This window comes from Triticum urartu, chromosome 2, assembly GCF_003073215.2.
Source record: "Triticum urartu cultivar G1812 chromosome 2, Tu2.1, whole genome shotgun sequence".
In the NCBI taxonomy this organism is placed as follows: domain Eukaryota; kingdom Viridiplantae; phylum Streptophyta; class Magnoliopsida; order Poales; family Poaceae; genus Triticum; species Triticum urartu.
In genome coordinates this window covers 734,656,557-734,663,068 of record NC_053023.1, presented here as the reverse complement: position 1 = coordinate 734,663,068, position 6,512 = coordinate 734,656,557, and the positions used below count along the sequence as shown (strand labels likewise).

The window sequence follows — 6,512 nt, the reverse complement described above, 5'->3', positions numbered from 1 at the left end:
AGATAGAGGCAAGAGCAAAATAATATTTGACAGGGTAGTGACAGTGTGCTCCATGATAGAAAATTGGAAGATATTGCACCCTACACCGCTCCCTCTTGTACATTAGTAATGTATTTAATATTTACCTTCAGAATTTGAAACAGTTAAATATTTTGACCAAAAGGTTTGATATATGAACCATTTTATTTTTATGACCAGAATGCGATGCTATCATTAAAATAATATCAACATTGAACTTGTCTCGGACGTGATGCCTATATACATGATCATTGCCTCGAACATGATGCCTATATACATGATCATTGCCTTGGATATCGTGATAACTATGCGCTTTTCTATCAATTATCCAACAGTAATTTGTTTACCCATCATATGTTTTTTGTTCGAGAAAGAAGCCTCTAGTGAAAACTATGGCCCGGGGTCTATCTTTATCATATATAAAACCCAAAAATACCTTGCTGCAATTTATTTACCATTCTTTTATTTTATGTTTTTGTTTAGCTATCTACCATTATCAGACTTGGTCCTTGCAATTAACCACTGAGGGGATTGACAACCCCCTTGATCGCGTTGGGTGCAAGTATTTGTTCTTTTGTGTGTAGGTGATGTTCACGAGGTCTTGCATGGTTCTTCTACTGGATTGATAATCTTGGTTCTTAACTAAGGGAAATACTTATCTCTACTGTACTACATCATCCTATCCTCTTCGAGGAAATCTCAACGCAGCTCACAAGTAGCAGGCCCATGCCCAGAGCAATAGTTGACACCGACTACAGCTGCAACACAGGGACTCCTCAAGCAACCCAGACGGCACCTCCAGCGAGGGAACGATGCCATGACTCCGTCACATAGACCGGTCGAACCGAGGTCCCCCCCCCCCCCATGACGGAGGGAGTCAGATCATGGTAAAGAAAGGCCTCCTGTTGTTAGCCTCGGTCATCATGAACCAGAGATTTCTCGCAACCCAAGACCATGAATCCCAGAGTCCACCGTACTTGCACAAGCAGGCCAAGCACCGCAACGGAAGGAATCACATCTTGTAGCACACCAACCACCACCACCAAGCCAACCAGATCTGGAATAGGGCAACCATAGCGCCTCCCGGATCGAGCCCTAACCACCACCACCTCTCCCTAAGGACGCCACCACCACCGTCGCCACGTGAGCTGTCGCAAAGACACAGCCCCGTGGTGGATCCATGGACACCAAGCACGTACGGCCACGCCGGCGTGGCCAACAACACCGCTAAAGCGACTGACGCCCTGATCCGGTCCCCGAGACCTGAGCCCCAGCAGTCAGAGCCGCTGAGCCGCCACCACACCTCCCCGTGCACCCACCACCATGCGCATGCCGAAGGGATATGCCTCCTTGTCCACGAGCACAACTCCCACGTGTCGCCCATTGTCGGACACCACAACCCCTTCAGAGGCAACCACCATCGACCAAATCCAGGGAAAGGTGGCCAAATCCGGTGAAGTAGAGCCACCACGACGACCGGAGAAGGCATCGGACCACAGCGACGGCACGAGGCTATGGAGGCTGCCCCGCTACCACACGTGACAGTTCTGCAGCCGTCGACGCTGCGGGGAGGGAGAGGAGGGAGGGAACGGCTGTGGAAGCGGATTAGTGTTCCGGCCGAGTGGCCCCAGAGGAGGGACGTTGGGAATGATGGGGAAAGGGACTGTTGGTCCAATTTATGTGGTTGATTTTGAATATTTTATTTCTCCATATCAGGCGTCCCTCACGACCACCATGGCGTCCCACTTGTCATTACAAAGATGAGGATGGACCAGAGAGCCGTCAGCTCTACGCCACAAACCATGCTTCACTTTTGCGTCAATCGCGACGTCTGGTGCAATCCAACAGATGGTCCACTGTTCATGGCCACCGCCCCAGCTCCCACACCTTCAGCTTAGCTTGGACACCTTTCACAGGCGGCTGCTGCCGGTCACCGTCGCCGAAGCTCTCCAACAGCGGCACCGTGTGATCGATCTGGATTATTTGTTATTCGTACACGACGTGTTAATGATCTATGGTTGAATGCTTGGTACTCACCGTGTATGTAACACAAAAGATGCTGTTTTTTTTACTACTGGTGTACTTGAGCATCATCCAACCGTTGGATGGCGGTAACGGTAGTTTGGAGCCATGCCCGCATGTGGGGAGGGACGATGATCGAGGTGACGGAATGGATTATTGGATTGTGCATAGATATGGATCGGGTCATCGGGACTGCCGCACTTGCGTCTTGCCCAAAAATTCTTATCCCGACTATGCCCATGCGCGTGCGCCTCAGCCAACTTTGCCACTTGACAAATTATTCTACTGCTCTTTTCCACGTCCACGTCCATCACTTGGATCCATATGCCCATGCACATACGTACTATATATTCGGCGTCTCCCCGACGACGAGAGCAGAGCAACCACCAGGCGAGAGAACCAGCCACCGTGGTTGGCCATGGCCGGACTCCCTCTCGCCGCGTGCGTCCTCGCCTTCCACCTCTGCCTTCTCCTCTCGCCGTCCTCCGCACTCCGCCGGCTCTCGGAAGCGGAGAGCTCGCTAGTCCGCCATGGCGTGGGCATCAGGCCCGCCTACCACTTCCTGCCCGCCAAGAACTGGCAGAACGGTATAGTAATGAACTAACGCTTCTCAATTCGCTGACCCAATTACGTACGAATTTAGCTGGTCGTTTTGAAAAATGAATTTGGCTAATCTGAGACATTCATGCATGCATGGTGACTTTCGGTTGGTGCTAACTACTGAGAAGATCCGAATGGTACGTACGTACGTGCTCTTCTCCTTCTATATGCACGTTTGCTACTCCCTCCGTTCCATATATAAGATATTTTTTAATACAACACTAGTGTCAAAAGCGTCTTCTATTATGGGACAGCGTGAGTACTTTGTTTTGCCTGCCCGATCGAGTAGTGTGCTCATTGCTTCTGGATTAGGTGCGAAGAGGACGTGATTTTTGGACTCTGTAGTCATGGCTCCTCGGTTTTTTTTTTTTACTTTCCCTTCTCAACTTGTCGGTAGGAACGTTGCCATCGCAGGACACTGGTAGAGATAGAGGAAGGAAGACATCCTAAATTAGCCCATGACTGGCCCAGCCATAGGGCTATATATTTTGTGTCCAAGTGTTGCTTCCACTTGTGCACGCGTCTCGAGTTCAACGGAAAAACCAAATTTGACTCTCCACCATGCAGCAACGACCTTTGCTCTTTTGATCTCTGTAAATCGTTCTAGGAGAAGACACTTTGGATATTTAAACATTGACTACATACAGTCTGAAACAAGTAAACAAATATATATACTAAAATGCGTCTATATACGTACATCCACTTCAGAAATAAAGTTAGAACATTATAACTTAGAACGGAGCGAGTACATCAAAACATAATAGGAGAAGATTAAGTACATGGTCCACAAAGGATAACGGCCTACCTACGGGGAAAATCTACGGGCTAACCTCATGGAGGGAATCTCGTTTCATGTTGTTGAAAGAGCCTCACACAATGCTTCGAAAGTTTCCCCGGCAGTTGCATGCATGCACGCCACATTATTATGTTGGGAAGGATTCTTCCCGTATATCTAATATTATTTGAACTTACAGTTAATCATTTGCGTTGCATGTACCAACAGGGCCAATGTACCACAAGGGTGTGTACCACTTGTTCTACCAGTACAACCCACTTGGCGCGATGTGGGGCACCGGCAACCTCTCTTGGGGTCACTCCGTCTCCCACGATCTCGTCAACTGGGTCGCGCTCCACACCGTGCTCGACCCCACCACCCCCTTCGACGCGAACGGCTGTTGGTCAGGCTCCGCCACCGTTCTCCCGAGCGGCGTCCCAGCCTTACTGTACACCGGCATCGACGCCCATAAGGTGCAGGTGCAAAACATCGCCTTCCCCAAGAATCCTGCTGACCCATTCCTCCGTGAGTGGGTGAAGCCCAACTACAACCCTGTCATCCCGCACCCGTCCGACGTCCCTGGCGACAGCTTCCGCGATCCTTCGACGGCGTGGATAGGCAGCGACAGCATGTGGCGCATCGTCGTTGCAGCCAAGGTCGGCGGCCCCATGGGCATTGCCTCCACCCTTGTCTACCGGAGCAAGGAATTCCGGCGTTGGAAGCGGAATGCCTCACCATTGTACACGTCAGGAGCCGCCATCATGGTCGAGTGCCCGGACCTGTTCCCAGTGGCGGGCCCGGACACGGAGGAGGGGCGGCTCGACTACGCATCCATTGCGGCAAACGGTGCTGCGAGGCACGTGTTGAAGCTGAGTGTAATGAACACGACTCAAGACTACTACGCGGTCGGGAGGTACGACGACACGGCGGACACCTTCACGCCACAGGTGGACGTGGAGCGCGACATCGACGATTGTCGAAATTGGCGTCGCATCGACTATGGCCATGTGTACGCATCCAAGTCCTTCTTTGACGCGGGGAAGAACCGACGCGTGTTGTGGGCGTGGGCCAACGATTCCGATAGCCAGGCCGATGATATTGCTAGGGGTTGGTCCGGCATCCAGGTGCGCCACAATCGTACCATCATCCGGTCAATCTGCGATTAACTAGTCATCCTCATCAATTGGCTATTATGTGTGTTGCATCCAGACGGTTCCGAGGAAGGTGTGGCTAGACGGCGATGGGAAGCAGCTTCGACAGTGGCCGATTGAGGAGATCGAGACGCTGAGGAGGAAACAAGTCATCGGCTTCCTCGGAGCGCAAGTGAACGCCGGGGGCATGAACGAGATTATTGGTGCAGGTGCACAAGCTGACGTGGAGGCTGTCTTTGAGATCCCATCCCTGGAAGGGGCGGAGAGCTTTGATCCCAACTGGTTGTTGGACCCGCAAAAGTTGTGCGCAGAGAAGGTGCGTCCGCGTGGGGCGGGGTGGGCCCATTCGGGCTGCTCGTCATGGCCTCTAGCGACTTGCATGAGTACACATCCGTCTTCTTCAGGGTGTTCAAATACAATCAGAAGCCCAAAGTCCTCATGTGCACCGACCTCACAAGGTATAGAACACAACTTCCCTAATTAAGATGGTTTTTTCCATTGTTGCAAAGTGAAAATTTTATTGCTTCACCTCGTATCTGCTCCAACAAATGATGAGTAGATCGACTACGAGAGCCAATGTGTACAAGCCGTCATACGGAGGCTTTGTGGACATGGACATCGAGGAGCACAAGAGGAGTATATCTCTTAGAACACTGGTAAAACTCTTCGATCCTTTGCTTTGTTGGATGCATCAAGTGAAATTCAGTTACAATGTGTGACCTACTTCTCTTCTTCCAACAAATAGATTGACCATTCGGTGGCAGAGAGTTTTGGAGGCGGGGGGCGCACATGCATCACGGCACGTGTTTACCCTAAGCACGTCAAGAAGAGCGATAGCCACATGTACGTGTTCAACAACGGGACCGGTGTTGTGATGGTGTCCAAGCTCGAAGCATGGAGGCTGGCAACGGCGACCATAAACGCCGTCCCTGGTGGGTCATAGCAACATGTGTAAATAATTATTGTACACTTTTCAGTGTAGGAATAATGAATGTTGAACACTTGGAGAGCTTGTAGTATCACAGGGAGCTTTATTATCCACAACTCTTGCATATGATACTACTGTCATCGATCCTTGATTTTCTTTAGTTTCCCGTCTCAGCTTGTCGGTAGGAAGTAGGAACGTTGCCATCATTGGGCACTAGGTGATTTCGTAAATCTCAAGATGATATGCCGGTTCAGTCTTCCTGAGGTGCTCATAGAGGTAGAGAATGCATGTGTGCATTCATAAAGGTGAGTATATGCGCAGATGCAAGAGTGCTTGCGTCTGTACTGTGTTAAAAAAAAGACTGATAAGGGGTTTTTATTAGAAAAAAGTTCGGCGGAAAAACAAATTTGACTCTCCACCTCGCAGCAATGACCATTGCCTTTGATCTCTGCAAATCACTCTAGCTTTTTTTAGAGAATCAACACCTCAATTATTTATTCAAAAAAGTTTAGGATCTCCGCCGATACAACGCTAAGAATAAAGTCTGGAGGTACATGAAACCACACTTTCCAAAGTTCTTGACTCACACCCTCTTTGGCTAACAAATATGCAGCAACATTTGCTGTTCTCCGCACGACATTGGAGGTTGCGTACCGCCGCTTGGAGATGGGTGACCGATTCATCGTTGGCCGGCTTCCAGGACCTGATCGACACCGATAGGGACTGCGGTTCCGAGTTCGTCTCCCTATCGCTGCTATGTCTCACTAATCCCATCGAGCCCTTCCAGGCGGTCACTACTAGGAAAACGGCTATAGCTAATATGAACATTAATGGCGCACCATGTATGTGGTGCGCCACTGACAATGGCGCATCAGATACAGGTACGTCATTAGTGGCCACATTACTAATGGCGCACCTGGTTACTAATGGCGCATTTGTAGGTGGTGCGTCATTGGTAACCTGGGAGCAGCTAGATATTTTGGACAGCCACCTACCACAACTTCATTCTCTCCACCTC

General features: G+C 50.2%; 1 pseudogene; it reads left to right on the top strand.

Moving 5' to 3' along the window:
- The first annotated feature begins 2,435 nt into the window (after window positions 1–2,435).
- Window positions 2,436–5,673, top strand: LOC125534503 (annotated as a pseudogene).
- The last annotated feature ends 839 nt before the right edge of the window (window positions 5,674–6,512 follow it).